The following is a 16,402-nucleotide window of genomic DNA, read 5'->3' on the forward strand; positions in this document are numbered from 1 at the left end:
CTCTCTCTCTCTCTCTCTCTCTCTCCACACTATCTCTGTGTCTCTCTCTCCTCTCTTTTCTCTTTCCCTCCTCTTCTCTCTCTCTTCTTCTTTTCCTCCTCTCTCTCTGCCTCTCATTTCTCTCTCCCCCCTATGTGTGTCTTCCTCTCTTCTTTGTCTCTATCTCCATCCTGTTCTCCTCTATTACTCTACTGCCTCCCCCGCCCCCCAACACTCTCTCTGTCACATACATGCCATCTCCATCCCGGAGGCATTCATGAAATAACACCCCCTTTCAATCAGCCCAGTTTTTCCCACATTGCCCCCCTCCTACCTCCCTCCAGTCAAACAGAGGCATTGAGTTTTCCTGGGGACTTGCTCGAATAGTCCAGAGAAGAGAGGGGAGCAGACACAAGACTGGCTTGTTCTCTTCCCCTCCAGTGTCGGCTCAGTATTGTTACGTTTGTTTGGTTTTGTTTTTTTCAAATACTATAACTTGGACGAGTCCTGAATTACAGGAGGGAACTGGCTACAAAGATCAGAAGAGGAAATAAATGCTGCTTTGGGCTCTGAAGTGGGTTGGGAGGGTTGTGCTGCCTTGCTTTGACTTGTTTCTGGACTTGGGATTTTCCGGGCTGAGATGTGGGCGGAAATGCACCCACCTCCTCCCCTGAGCCCGCCCAGACTGGCGGCCTCTACTTACTCTGCTGCCGGCCCAGGTCCTGTGGATGGCTTTAGTCAGTGCAAGCATTCATGGTGCTCCAGTCAGAGCTTGGACAGTCTCTCATCTTCCTAAAAATCAAAGCAATCAGTCAGGACAGTGGTGATCCAGTCTCACTATCACAGCAGAGCGCAAAGCTGCCATTCTCTTCCCATCTCATCCTCCCTCTTTCTTCCCGTTCTGTCTTACTTAGGATGCTGGAATGGCCCTCAAGGGCACGGTCAAGTTGCTATCATTGACCACCATAATCAGGGAGCAAAAACTAATTGACAACAAGAATAAGGTTTGCAAGTTATGGTGCAGTCCTACCCGAGACTAGAGTGGTCTTGGTAGTCTCTACAATTTAGAGCGCTCCTTTTCTCATGTCTATAGTCGCTGGGTTTAATGGGAAAAGTGTGGTTTTGGGGAGTCTTCAAGCTCGCTCCCTTGACCAGCTTTGAAAACTTGGGCAAGTCACCAATTTTTGAGCCTCATGGTTTCCTTATGAATAAGGGTTCATATTAATAACACCTGCACTCCCATTTCTCAGAATTATCTCAGAATCTAAAGAGATGATGAGGGTGGAGTCTCCTAAACTATAGCTTAAAACTGCACTAAGACTTTTAGAACATCTCCTTATATCATTAAATCATATAGTTTAGAAGAAAAATGTTTTGTTCCTTTACCTATGAATACTTGCTCCAGCTTCCTTCCTGTGTGACCCTTAGTAAGTCACTTCCCTTCCATTTTCCCAACTATAATATCAGGGGTTGGACTGGCTGACTATTATTAACATTTCCTCTAGTTCTAAATCTTATGAGAAATATAAATATATAATCTTGAGCTTATAAGACACTTTAAATTTTCCAACATGCACACACAAAAAAATTCACATTCATTTGAATTTCACAACAACCTCAAGACTCGGTTCTTAAAGGCAGTTAAGTATTCTTTCTATCTTTCAAAAGAGAAAACAGACACTGATTAGCTAAATGACTTGCTCCAGGGCACAGAAGAAGAAACAGAATCTTTATTTCATTGATCTTTTTCCAAGTATTATAACATCCCAGGTTGCTTCTAGTTATCTCAATTCAGAGTTGAAATTTTTAAATTCATTTTAGATTTTGAAAAAAAAAATACATGGATATAGTATAAAGACGTCTAGGACCTAGCTACTAAGTCACAAATGGATGTAATTTGAGGGAGGATATTGGATTACAGACAAATACTATATATTGTCTATAATTCAATATATGTATACACAAACAGATACAAACACATGCATATAAGTATATATTTAAACATATCATGTATATGTGAATATATTTAGACATGTGTATCTATGACATATAATGTGTGTTTGTGTACATATGTATTATGTGTATGTATATATATATATATATATATATATATATATATATATATATATATTGGACTGATGATAGATGGCCTAGGGGATAGAGTGCCGGATCTGAGGTCAGAAAAACTCATCTTCCCAGGTTCATGTGTGACCCTGGGTAAGTCATTTCATTCTGTTTGTCTCAGTTTGCTCATCTGTAAAATGATCTGAAGAAGGAAATGGTAAACCATTCCCGTGTCTTCACCAAGAAAACCTAAATGGGGTCATAAAGAGTTTGACATGACTGAAACTGAATAACAACTGTGTATACAAACACATTCATGTATCAATCTATATTTGTACACATACTATATACATATATATATATATATATTTGGGCACATATATCCATACATGTAAATGCACATATGCATGCTGCACAGCAGTGATGTCAAACAAATAGAAATGGATACTTTGTGCCACAAACTGACTTAGAAAACCACAAATTGACATTCTGTTGTATTTTTATTTATTTTGTTAAACACCTCCTAATTACATTTTAATGGTTCAGTTGCACTGAGGTGTTTCACCAGTCAGCCAGCAACACATCTGATACTTTTGCTGTACAGGATATTTAGAAAGGGTTGGAGAAAGAAAAAAGTTACAAATTTAGCAGGGGAAAATCAGGTATTACAAATTTCAATGCTGGGAAATTCCTGAATTAGTAAGCCAACTTCTAACTTCTAAAAAAAAATAAGAGCATCAAACACCATCTCCCTTAGAACCTCAGACCATCAAAATCCTCCTAACCAACCCTCTGAACCTAGAATTGACCTTTTTGAGGATTTTTTTCCCTTGGTAAGAGAGGGGGGAAAAGATAGGAAATAAAATGGTGAAAAGAAGAGAATTTTTGTTTTTTTGTCATGTTCTAACAGTCATCTCTGCTCTGAAGAAGGCTTACCTGAGTACAAATCTAGCTTCAGACTCTCACTATCTGTGTGACTGGGTAAATCACAACCCCTGTCACCTCAGCTTCTAGATGTAAAAAAAAAAAAAAAAAAAAAAAAAAAGGGATAAAAATAACCCCCTTCCTCCCAAGATTGTTATGAGGATAAAATGAGAAAATATCTATGAAGTCTCTTTGCAAACCTTAAGTCATTATAGAAATGCTAGATGATATTACTAGAAAGAACCCCTATCATGTAGAATCAATGTTTGAGCTAAAAGAGGCTTTAACGATTATTGAATCTAACTTCTTCATTTTTCAGGAGAGAGAACTGTAGCCAAAAAGAGGAAAAATGACTTTCACATGGTAACTGGATAGTTAGTGGCAAGGCCAGAGCCAGGACCTCTACCTTCTGACTCCTTACCCAGAACTCTTTACCATCTAAGTTCTAACCATTCTATTTGTCCTAGGGAGAGTTCCATTATCATCTTAGAAAGTCCTAGTTTTCTCTTTCTTTGAGCTCCTGGTTTCCTATGCAAACAAACATGAAATCACTAGCTCCTGATGATTAAAACTGCCAAATACTGGGGCAGCTAGGTGGCGCAGTGGATAAAGCACCAGCTTGGGAGTCAGGAGTACCTGGGTTCAAATCCGGTCTCAGACACTTAATAATTACCTAGCTGTTTGGCCTTGGGCAAGCCACTTAAGCCCATTTGCCTTGCAAAAACCTAAAAAAAAAAAACTGCCAAATATTTCCCATGGTGCTATAACAGGGAAGAAATATGGTGGCAGTAGAAAGTACTTCAATTTTCTCACCTGCAAAACAGGAGGGTTGGCCAAGATGATCTATAATCTAGATGTAAATCCTAGATCAAGATGGTCAACTTCCTCCAACTCAGAGTCAAGCATCTTCTCTATTCCTTCCCCCTGCCAACCCCCAAACTCAAACTTAGGACCTTGTTCCCCTTCCCAACAGAGATGGATGGATATAAAATTCTAGGGACCTTGTTCCCCTTCCCAGCAGAAATGGATGGATATACAATTTTAGGGACCTTGCTCCTCTTCCCAACAGAAATGGATGGATATAAAATTCTAGGGATGCCACAAATCCTTCCCCTTGGCTCATGCCATTCTAACCCTAAGACTACCCCTTCTGCCTTCCCAAGTCGACAACTTCTAGACCAGAATGCAACACATTCAAAAGAAAAAAACACATACTGATCTCCATCACCCTCAATATAAAAATTGTGCAATAGAGAAGAATTGTGAAGAAGGAGGATGAGGAAGAAGAGGATGAGGAATAGAAGGAGGAGGAAGCTTGAAGGATCATCTGTCAAGAGTCTGAAGCTCATACAAGGTAGCTAAGTCTGTCTCTAGAACAAGAAAAGTTATTCCAAACTCCAATTCTAGTTTTCCCAAGGCCTCCCTACTGGATCCAACATGTGGGTGATGCACCCCCTGGTGGTATGCTGAGTTACATGACTTTTTCAGCAATTTCATGGTTGGGGAAAAGGGGGTTGTACACAGCAATAAAAGCCTTGTTTTTTAAAATTTAATTTCTTCAATTAAGTTGGAAGGAAACTAAAGAAGTTTCTTAATTTCCTCCTACCCACCATTTCCCCTCCTGGCCTGGATTCAAATCAAACCAGAACAAGACTGTTTCTCCTTTCTTTCACCTCTACATGGGGGGGGGGGGGGGTCCATAACTTTCAAGGCCTAGTTTCAGAGGGTCCTTCCTAACATCTCACTATTAGACCTCTTGCTTTAATAACCATGATTTCATCCTGTTCTGCACTAAGAGAAAACTTAGAACAGCTGTTCCCTTTCATTCATACAATATTCTTTCACAAACTTAAGAGCTGTAATTAAGTCTCCTTCCTCATTTGTCTGTTGGCTATTGGCTAAACAAGTTCAGACTGTAGTGTCTCCTCAAAAGGCCTATTTTTCCCAGACCTTTCTTCGGGTGCTTCCTTTCCTCTGAACCCTCTCCAAGCCCTCCCTATTCACTCAATTACTAGTCTACACTTCCAAGACCATAACATCATACTGCTGTTTGCCAGACTGCCCAACACTCAGTGATATCTTGCCTTCAGGATAGCAAATTTCTAGTAAGACATCTTTCAACAAATAACATTCATTTGACTAATAGATACCATGTACCTACTAAGAGTAATACATCATAGTAATATGCTTAGTTGTTTAGTCAGAGAAGAGACAATGGAAAATCGGGGAGCAATACCCAAGGAAGCTAAAGGGTTAAAGGCATCAGAGTGATGTGAGAAAGGAGAAGCCTGTATATGGTCTTAAAACCCCTTGTCCACTCCCCTCTGATCACTCACATCTCTCTTAGAATTCAGTTCCAGGAAGGTCTGGCCAAGCTAATGGAAGATGAAGGTGAAAAGTGAGAAACCAATGTTCTCACAGCCAGCCTCAGTCTTGAGAGGAGACTGATTTAGTCATTGTTATCATAAAGATAGAACAGGATAGTTCACAATAAAATGTGGGAGATTTCCAATAAATATGGGATTTTGGCTACTAGTTCCAACTAGACTTCCTGAGTCCCCTTTCAACAAGGAAGTCAATGAAATTTTTTAAAAAATCACGTAAAAAATTTAAAACTATTTTTTTTAAATAAAAGATTTTATTTATTTTGGGGTTTTACAATTTTTCCCCTAATCTTGTTTTCCTCCCCCCACCCCCCACAGAAGGCTATTTGCCAGTCTTTACACTGTAAAACTATATTCTTGCTAATTGCCTCTCAAAGTGTCCAGAGAAACTTGGAATAACTTAGAATCCCAGAATATTAGTGCTAGAAAGGAATTATGAGTTCATGTAGGTTGACAAATACTTAAAAAGAAAGCCTCTAAATATATCCCATAGCAGTAGCCACCTAACCTCCTCATGAAGACTCTTAAAATCAAAAGGCTGCCTCCCTCTAGGTGTATGGCCCAGGGCAAGTCATTTAACCTCATTAAACTTCAGTATTCTTAGTTCACATGTATGGTCCACCTAGTAGTAGTAGTAGCAGTAGTAGTAGTAGTTGTAGTTGTAAGTAAGTTAGCAGTAGTAATTGTAGTAGTAGTAAGAATAGAAGTGGTAGTAGCAGTAGCAGCAGCAGCAGCAGCAGTAGTAGTAGTAGTAGTAGGTAGTTGTAGTAATAGTAAGTTAGTAGTAGTAATAAGAATAGAAGTAGTAGTTAGTAGCAGCAGCAGCAGCAGCAGCAGCAGCAGTAGTAGTAGTAGTAGGTAGTTGTAGTAATAGTAAGTTAGTAGTAGTAATAAGAATAGAAGTAGTAGTTAGTAGTAGTAGCAGCAGCAGCAGTAGTAGTAGTTGGTAGTTGTAGTAATAGTAAGTTAGTAGTAGTAATAAGAATAGAAGTAGTAGTGAGTAGTAGTAGTAGCAGCAGCAGCAGTAGTAGTAGGTAATTGTAGTAATAGTAAGTTAGTAGTAGTAATAAGAATAGAAGTAGTAGTTAGTAGTAGTAGCAGCAGCAGCAGTAGTAGTAGTTGGTAGTTGTAGTAATAGTAAGTTAGTAGTAGTAATAAGAATAGAAGTAGTAGTGAGTAGTAGTAGTAGTAGCAGCAGCAGCAGTAGTAGTAGGTAATTGTAGTAATAGTAAGTTAGTAGTAGTAATAAGAATAGAAGTAGTAGTTAGTAGTAGTAGCAGCAGCAGCAGTAGTAGTAGTTGGTAGTTGTAGTAATAGTAAGTTAGTAGTAGTAATAAGAATAGAAGTAGTAGTGAGTAGTAGTAGTAGTAGCAGCAGCAGTAGTAGTAGTAGGTAATTGTAGTAATAGTAAGTTAGTAGTAGTAATAAGAATAGAAGTAGTAGTGAGTAGTAGTAGTAGTAGCAGCAGCAGCAGCAGTAGTAGTAGGTAATTGTAGTAATAGTAAGTTAGTAGTAGTAATAAGAATAGAAGTAGTAGTTAGTAGTAGTAGCAGCAGCAGCAGCAGTAGTAGTAGTAGGTAATTGTAGTAATAGTAAGTTAGTAGTAGTAATAAGAATAGAAGTAGTAGTTAGTAGTAGTAGTAGCAGCAGCAGCAGCAGTAGTAGTATCAGTAGGTAGTTGTAGTAATAGTAAGTTAGTAGTAGTAATAAGAATAGAAGTAGTAGTGAGTAGTAGTAGTAGCAGCAGCAGCAGTAGTAGTAGTAGTAGTAGTAGTAAGTTAGCAGTCGTATTTGTAGTAGTAGTAGGAATAGCAGTAGTTAGTAGTAGTAGTAGCAGCAGCAGCAATAGTTGTTACAGTAGTAGCAGCAACAGTAGTAGTGGTAGTAGCACCAGTTTATCCTTCGTGTTCAAAGAGGAACATGTGGTCATATACATGATGACATGTCCTGCACATTACATTTATTAGAGTGAGGTAATGTTGTGAAAAAGACATGCTTCTCACTGCCTTTTCCAGAACTGTTTCACCCCTTGGCTTGATCTGATAGGAAACAGAATTTCTTTAAGGCCTCACTGATATGGGAAGAAACTCATAGCTATAAGGCCAAGAACTCCCAAATCATCCAGATATCACCAGAAGTTCTGTTTTCTATCAAATCAGGTCAAGGTGTGAAACAGATATCACACCATTATGGTGATTTTTGGCAATACCTTTTTTGACAGTACAGAATGGTTAACCTGTCTGTCAGTCTAATGGTCAATAAAGTCACATACTCTCCTCAGAACCCAAAGACTTTGGTTTCCTGGAAGCTGCCTAGCATTGGGAATAACACTGCCAGGTAAATAGTCAGCATTGCCAGACTTACATTATTGGATCATCTTTAGTTCTTGATTAATGAAAACATTCTTGTCAAATGCTTTCACTATGGTCTATTGTACTAAGCAATGGGGATATAAAGAAAGATTTTTTAAACTATGCCTGTCCTCAAGAAGCTTACAGTCGGGGCGGCTAGGTGGCGCAGTGGATAAAGCACTGGCCCTGGATTCAGGAGTATCTGGGTTCAAATCCGGTCTCAGACACTTAATAATTACCTAGCTGTGTGGCCTTGGCCAAGCCACTTAACCCCACTGCCTTGCAAAAGCCTAAAAAAAAATGGAGTGTCTTATGAGGCCAGTGGATCCCAGAGTAAGCTATAAGACTGGCAAAGTAGGAAGGGGTCGGATGAGAGAACTTCAAAGGAGTTGGACTTCAGCTTCAAATCCTTGATTCATTTCTAACCAAAGATCCTCATTCTGCCTTCTTTTAAGATTGGGTTTCAAGTCTGCTCCTCATCCTTGCCACCTTCATCCTATCCATGTTTCTGCCACAAAGAAAGCCCCAACAGGCCACCCATCAAATCATGGCTCTCCACAGCTGCTGAAGCTGTTTCTGAGAAGAAAATGAATTGCTCAGATCTTCTTGCTGGGTAGAGTCCCTCCCTAATGAATACTCTCTTCCCCTCCTGGGTTCCAGAGTGGAACAGACAAAGTCCCCAGAGGAGACCTGCAGCATCATTGCTCAGTAACATCTGGTCTCACAGTCAAAACTGTGAGCGATGACATCATATTTGGAGAGAAATGGGACAGGAGTGAGGTCATAGAGCTGGTGGGTCCACTTACTGGCTCTCTAACCTTGGACAAGTCAACAACCTCTCTGGATTTCAGCTTTTTCATCTGTAAAAAGAAGAGGTGAAAGGGGAAGGAATTAAGTATTTATATACCACCAGCCATGTACTAGGAATTGTGCTAAACACTTCTCTAAATATTGTCTTACAACCACTCTAGGAGGGAGGTGCTATTCTTATTCCCCATTTTATAGTTGGGGAAAACTGAGACAGACAGCAGTTACGTGATTTATTCAGGGTCACACAGCTCATAGGGGTCTGAGAAAGTCTGAGATGGACTTGATGATTTCTGAGGTTCCTTCCAACCCCAAAAATTCTATTCTATTTTAAATTCTCCCCACCTCCTGTGGTTTAGCATTCTGAACTGAGAAGATATATCTGTTTTATTAGGCTCAGAATGTACTTGCTTTGTGGATTATCAATTAGGGAACACCATGAAAGCAGCAGAGAGACTCCCTGGCTTCACAAGTGTCTGCAGAGGTAGAGAGGTAGAGAGACAGACAGAGAGAGAGAGAGAGAGAGAGAGAGAGAGAGAGAGAGAGAGAGAGAGAGAGAGGCATGCATGGAGTGGGGTGGGAGGCTCAGAGCCTTGAGGTGATCTGACAGGTCAAGCAGACAGCCACAGACTACAAAGATCTTCCCCCTTCCTGGAGGAAAGAATGGAAGTTTGGGGGTTCTTGCTTAGGGGAGGGTGAAAAGCAGAAGAAAGGATTCAAACCAATGCTTTTGGAAAAGAACTTTAGGGTATTGCCTGGAAGTGAGTGGGGACATACACCATCTACTTTGGATACAAGTCCCAAAAGAAATCAACCACCCCAGGCATATCTGAGTCAGGCCTGCTCAATTATAATCAGTCTGTAAGATGGGTTATATCAAGACCTCTGAATCAAGAAAATTCAAATATTCCAATATGAAAAGAAAACTTGATTTTTAGCTGCCCAGCAAAGAAGGCTTGGCAGGACCAAATATGTTATCCTACACTGGCACAACACTATGTTTTTACAGGCATCCCCAGAGAACAGGAAAAGCCCCATTCAGCAGGTGCTGAAATCTCCTGTGTTGCCAGGGCTATCATAGGGGGCCTGTGCCAGCTCCCTACCCCACATTCATCCCAAGAAAACAGTAAGGGATTAACTCTTTTTTTTTAACTATAGCCCTGCTAGTTGCCTCTCAAAGACCTAGCTGAGAAGGACCTAGAATAGTTTAACAGTCACAGAATGTCAGTGGGAAAGGAACTCAGACATTACCCAGTTCAAATCTCCTCATCTCTTCCAGCAGATTACTCACTTAAATATCCACGCTCTTGCCTTCTAATCCCCAACTTCTGCCCATCTACTGGATCCTCCTCTACATATTTCAAGCATGGCTAACTGCCCTCTAGAGTCTGCCATGCCCCCAAGTCCTGGGTCCCAACTCTCTTCTTTTCTCAGTCAGCTCCTGGAAAAATTTCTCTACACTCATCACCTAGACTTCCTCTTTTGTCACTCAGTCCTTTAACCCTTTTTCAGCCTTTACTCTGCCATCTAGACTCCCCCAATCCTTTATTATTAGGCTTCTGACCCTGTTCATTCAATTGAAAGTGTTTTTTCCAAAGGTGCTACCATTGATCTCTCTCTCTCTCTCTCTCAATAATTAGGGTTAAGGGACTTGCTCAGGGTCACACAGTCAATACTCTCCTCGTGATTAAATCTGATTGTACTTTCTCAGTCTTCATCTTTCTCAGCTAACCCTGTTGCATTTGACACTATTGATGACTCCCTAATTCTCTGATTCTCTCTTGTTGGGTTTTCTGGATAGTGATCTTGTTCTGGGTCATCTCCTGCCTCACAGCAACTTCTGTGTTTCCAAACTGTATCCCTTAAATGTGTGTATTCTCCAAAGCTCTGTCCTAGATTCCTTTCTCTCTCTCTAGTCTCTCTCTTTTGGCGACCACTTCAGAGTCCAGGTTTAATTATTATCTCTAGGATAAGGGTTCATTCACTCCAATCTCACCTCTGGAACTTCCCTCCAGTGTCACCAATTGCCTATTGGCATTTCAAACTGGAGGCATCTCAAATTCAACATGCTCAAAACAGAATTCATATTTTCCCCCAAATCCAGCCTTCTTCCAAACTTCCCTACTTTGGGGGGGGGGGGGTAGGTTATTTTGCAAGGCAATGGGGTTAAGTAACTTGCCCAAGGCCACACAGCTAGGTAATTATTAAGTATTTGAGGCAAGATTTGAACTCGGGTACTCCTGACTCCAGGGCCGGTGCTCTCTCCACCACGCCACCTAGCTGCCCCTTCAAACTTCCCTATTTCTATCTAAGCTACCGCTCTCTTTCAGCTCATATATGTAAGTCAGTAGGCAAATCTTTTCGATTTTGAATTCCATGGCATGTCTCCCAAGAATTTTAATCTCACAACAACCACAGCAGGTAGATGATATTATTATATCCATCTTACAGATGAGGAAACTGAAGCAGACAGTAGTTGAGTCCATGACCATCCAGCTAGTAAGTTTTTGAGGCAAGATTCAAACTCAGGTCTTTATGATTCCAGGTCCAAAAAAGGACCTTGTTTCTTCTCTAAGAAAGCTAACATAAGAGATTCTGAAACTGGACCTGTCTAGGAAGAAAAATAAAACTCCTCAAAAAGTCATAGATAGGGGGCGGCTAGGTGGCACAGTAGATAGAGCACCGGCCCTGGAGTCAGGAGTACCTGGGTTCAAATCCGGCCTCAGACACTTAATAATTACCTAGCTGTGTGGCCTTGGGCAAGCCACTTAACCCCATTGCCTTGCAAAAAAACCTAAAAAACAAAAGTCATAGAGAGATGAGGTCAAAGTTGGGATTCTCCAAATCATCAAATACTGGAAACTTGTTGCTCTATGTAAACTTTATAACTGTTTACACAGTGAGCTTCTGGGAATCAATGCCAGTGGTATCAAACTCAAATAGAAATGGATTCCTGAAGGGGATGACCAGAGTTCAAATTTGACCTCAGACCTTTGCTAGCTGTATAACCCTGGACAAATCACTTAACAAACAGCTAATTAACATGATCTCCTATTATTTTATCTATTTCTTTTATCTATTCATTAACTCTGATTTATTTGGGGAAATACTTCCCATTTCCATTTTCAGCTGGCGATTCTGGGTCCCAGTCCCTCCAGTATGACAGTCCTGCTCTATATCCCAAGACTCTCCTCCAGCAGAGTGGTTTCTTGCACCCTAACATCTGATCCTGATGTTGCTGATTCCTCCCCTGCTGGGGAGTAAGACTTCTGCTACAACTCCCAACCACTGAGTAAAGCAAAGACTAGTTACTATCTTCAGATCAGAGTTTGAAGAGGAAGCAGGCAACATTAGTCATGGCCCATAGACAAACCAGACCTGCCCCCAAAGGAGAAAAAAAGCTGACATCGCTAAGGGCTGGGGTGAAATCATTTTCCTGATACCAATCTCCAGCCCCACAAGTTCAAAAAATGTTTTTTATCCTCCTTTTAAGTTGAATTGACCAATATTCAATTAGCTCAATGCTAACTGAAGCAACACTAGCATTAACACAGCCTGCAAAAAAAAAAAAAATTAAAATTAAACAAACAAAATTGCTCTTCCTCACAGCCAGCCAACCCATCAAGAAACATGCATTCAGGGAGGCACTATGCTAAGTTCTGGGGATGCAAGGAGAGGCAAAAGACATGGACTGCTCTCAACAGTCCAGTGGAGGACACAACAGACAAATAGCTTGTTAGCTAGCTAGTTAGTTATTAGTTGTCCTTCAATTTTGAAGAATACCATGACTTCAGGAAAGTGATATCTTAACTTGCACATAAGATTGATTAAAGAGAGGGAGCCTTGTGCAAAGACACTAGCTAAAGATGGGACAGATTGGAGATAATCAATAGAGGGAAGGCATTAGCATCAAGGAAGACCAAGAAAGACTTCTTGTAGAAGGAGGAAGGGTAGAGAGGATTTTTAATGTCAAAACAGAGAACTTTATATTTGATTCTGGAGGAATCAAACCTCAATCTCAAAGTTGTCAAGGTAATGGATGAGCAAAACCACTCCTCTGTTGGAGCAATAATGTTGCCAATTCATAATGCATGGGAAAGGGGCAGCTAAGTGGTGGTGGTTGTGTTTGTCCTGTCTCAGACATCAAGGAGGTGATGCCACAATATCCAAGTGAACTGGATTTGAGTGATGGGGACTGTGCAAAGTCACCAGCCTCAATTTCTCCTCTGGAACCAGGGATATGGATCAGGACAAGAGGAGATTATCCTGGATACAGGGGGAGACCTTAGTTTTTTAAAAACTCAGTCTTTCCCAGGTCACAGTTTGAAGCAACACCATCCAGTCATTAAAGTTAGGCAAGAGATAAAAAAAAATACCATTTCTGAAAAAGAAAGGGAAAAAATTGTTGGAAGGGTAAGATCCTCAAGGTATCTCAGTGATTAAGGCAGGTGAGAGAAAAGAAGCAAGGAGCCTCTTTCACATAGTCCAAGAAAAATCAATCTGGGAGAAGACTTTCAGGGTTTCTGGTCAAAACAAACAATAGTTAGGATGGATAGAGCATTGGCCCAGGAGGAGCAGAGTTCAAATTCAGCCTCAGACATTTACTAGCTGTATAACCCTGGTCAAATCACTTAACCCCAATTGCCTCCTCCCACCAAAAAAAATAATAATAAATAATTCTTGAGAAAACTTCTTTACAAGAAAGATCCTTAGGAGGTAGGAGAGGAATCAGGCTTCACTGTGACTCATCCACAACATTCTAAGTCTAGTCAGGGAAAAATTTGGCAGAAGTGGGCGTTTATCGTATGCTCCCATGAGATGTATCACTGCTTAGTAAATCATCTGTTCCTATTCAGAGACTCCACAGAGACTGTTGTAAGCAAAGGGTCAGCAAGAGCATCCTCAAGAGCCAACAGAAGGGCCTTAGTGATCCGAAAAAGCCATGGGAGTTGTGCAAGGTAAAGACAGATATTTTCAGTGTCAGTTTTTTTTTTTTTTTGGATTAAAAAATAAATAAACAAGCATTGATTTATTCCAGTTTATTCCAGCAGGGCTCCAAGAGGTAGGTAGGTGCAGACTAACCACACAGAAGAAAAGCAGACAATCACTCTTCCAGAGAAGAGAAACACCTTGAACTGTCCTTCAAACTCTCCTCCAGTCTGGTACAGACCTCACAACTGGAATTTTAATTTCAGTTATGTCTGACTCTTATTTCAGTTGTGTCTGACACTTCGTGACCCCATTTGGAGATTTCTTGGCAAAGATTCTGGAGTAATTTGCCATTTCCTTCTCCAGCTCATTTTACAGATGAGGAAACTGAGGCAAACAGAGTGCAGTGACTTGCCCAGGGTCACACAACACAGCAAGTAAGGGTCTGACTACAGATTTGAACTCAGAAAAATGAGTCTTCCTGAATCCGAGCCCAGTGTTCTATCCACTGTGGTACCTTGCAGGACCACCACCACCCCCAAATCAAAATATCCCCAGACAAAAAACTAAAAATGCGCAGCCGGTAGGGCTAACTCTAAACTGTCATGAACTGAAATACATAACCCAATATTGGTACCTTGTTTTTTAATGTCTGTTTCTGCTCAGAGAAGTCCCAGTTGCTTCCTGAGAGATGCATCATTCCCAGATATTATCAGAACAACCAGCTCCAGCCAGGAGATGTCTACTGAATTTCACAGACATGGGAAGCCAAACCCACAGGAAAGCTATTAGATTAGGGCCCAACATCCCACACTCCTTGAAAGCAGGGTTCTCCAAAATGTTGCCCTCCAAAGCTGGTAGCCGTCAGCTTTCTCCTTTAGTTCTTTCTGTAACTAAATAGTTTTCTTTTTCACTCTTCCTTGATATGAAACCCAAAGTCACTGATAGAAAAGATAAGAAAAAAGGGAGAAAAAAAATCAAAGAACTGACCAAATATTATCAGAGTATCCTAAAAACAGGACCTGAAAAATAACTTAGTCCACAAAGGTTAATCATATGTGCCAATCTCAAAGTCTAAGAAAATCCTGGGGAGGGAAGACATGTAACAATATATTAAGAAACAGAATTCTTTTTCCAGGATCTTTAGTATTTTCCTGTTCACAGAAAAAAAAAGTCTCTCATATATATTCATGCATGAGTAACATAGGTTGTACAGAGCATGCATAGATACTTCTAAATGACTACATGTTCTTAGCACTTGGACCTTGGAAAACGGCAAATTTCTTGGCTACTTTCAGTAATTGGTGACCTAACCCTAAAAGGTTTTTTTGCTTTGTTATGATGCAGAAAACTTGGATCTACCCATTCCCATCATAGTAGCATGAGAGATGGATCCTGAAGCAGTTAAAATGAGAGAACTATCAGACGACTTGTTCTTCCATCAACCCTCCAGAGCCCATCATACCTAGATTTCTAGTGAGAGCTAAGGGATGGGCTGACCCTTCCCCATTCCAATGTGATAGCAATCACTTTCTCATGGAAGTTTGAATAGGGGTAGTCTGCCTAGTCCGTGGCTGCCTTTTCTGACTTGTGTTTTCTTTCCTGAGTAAAGGATAGAGCATCAGATGTTTACAAGCCTGAAGATGACCCTGCGGGTTCATGAAGCTAGGAGTTCCATCAAGTCCAACTAATCTGGCCAGGAAGGAGGACCAAGAGGAGGATGAGAGGGAATTGCTTTGACAGTACAGATGAAAGGTGAAATGTAGCAGTCACACAGTTTTATTTCTAGATGAGACTGAAACAGCAGCCTTCCAAGAGATAAGAGAAGTTTTCAGTTATAATGCTTATTAATTAACTAGCTCCTAATGAATCAAAAAATCCCTATTCAGATGACTCCCAAATCTTTATATTCAACCCAAGTTTCTCTCCTGAACTACATTCATCACTAGTAGCCCAAGGCACACCCCTACCCAGTTATCCCAAGTAGAGACATACCTCAAACTCAAAGTCCAAAACAGAACTCATAGCTTTCCCCCTAAATGTGGATTTTCTTCACAATCTTTTGACAGCACCACCATTCTCCCAGTTAACCAGTTTCATAACATAGGAGGCATTTTTTCATTCTTCACTCTTCCTTTTTTTTTAAAACATTTTATTTGTTTTCCAATTATATACAATAGTAAATTATACCCATCTTTTTTTCAAGGCTCTGAATTCTACAATTTTCCCCCTCCTCCCTTCCCCTCATCCCAAAGGCTGTCTGACAGTCTCTACATTGTTTCCATGCCATACATTGATGTAAATTGAATGTTTTTTTAAGGTTTTTTTTTTTTTGTAAGGCAATGGGGTTAAGTGGCTTGCCCAAGGCCACACAGCTAGGTAATTTTTAAGTGTCTGAGACTGGATTTGAACCCAGGTACTCCTGACTCCAGGGCCAGTGCTTTATCCACTACGCCACCTAGCCGCCCCCTAAATCGAATGTTATAAGTGTAAACATAAGAATAAACATAAACCTCCTCCCCCCAAGAAGATGGGAAAACTCAAGAATAGAGAGAGAAAAAAATTGTATTTCAGTCTGTGTTCAGATTCCAATGGCTCTGTCTCTGGGGTGAGTTCCTTTCTTTATCATAAGTCCACCAGAGAAGTTGCTTCTATATTTTCCCCACAGTTGCTATCACTAGCTGTACCTCCACTCTATTTCTCCCCACTCTCATTTATTCTATTCTTTCTCTCCTTTCATCCTGGCCCTGTCCAAAAGCATGTTGCATCTGAGTACCCTCTCCCTTGATCTCCCCTCTCTTCTGTCACCTATTCCCCCCCTTCCCTCCCCCATCCCCCCCTCATCTTGTTCCTTTTCTCCCATCCTTCTCCAGGGCAAGACAAATTTCCTCACCCTATTAAGTGTTTATGCTATTTCCTCCCTCAGCCATTTCTGATGAGAATGAAGGGTCACTCATTCCCCCT

At 40.7% G+C, this 16,402-nt stretch overlaps 1 protein-coding gene across 3 annotated transcripts in view; it reads right to left on the reverse strand.

Annotated features, from left to right (window-relative positions):
* Positions 1-16,402, reverse strand: part of DENND2B (DENN domain containing 2B) — a 239,703-nt gene that overhangs the window by 171,913 nt on the left and 51,388 nt on the right. Inside the window, exons 2-3 of one of the 3 annotated variants that reach the window (XM_074230257.1) lie at positions 8,509-8,562; positions 683-771 (exon numbers count right to left, since the gene is read on the reverse strand). The gene's annotated coding sequence lies outside the window, so the exon portion shown is untranslated. The other 2 variants (XM_074230256.1, XM_074230260.1) reach the window with 2 other exon arrangements.

The sequence above is a fragment of the Macrotis lagotis genome, chromosome 3 (assembly GCF_037893015.1).
Source record: "Macrotis lagotis isolate mMagLag1 chromosome 3, bilby.v1.9.chrom.fasta, whole genome shotgun sequence".
Lineage (NCBI taxonomy): Eukaryota > Metazoa > Chordata > Mammalia > Peramelemorphia > Peramelidae > Macrotis > Macrotis lagotis.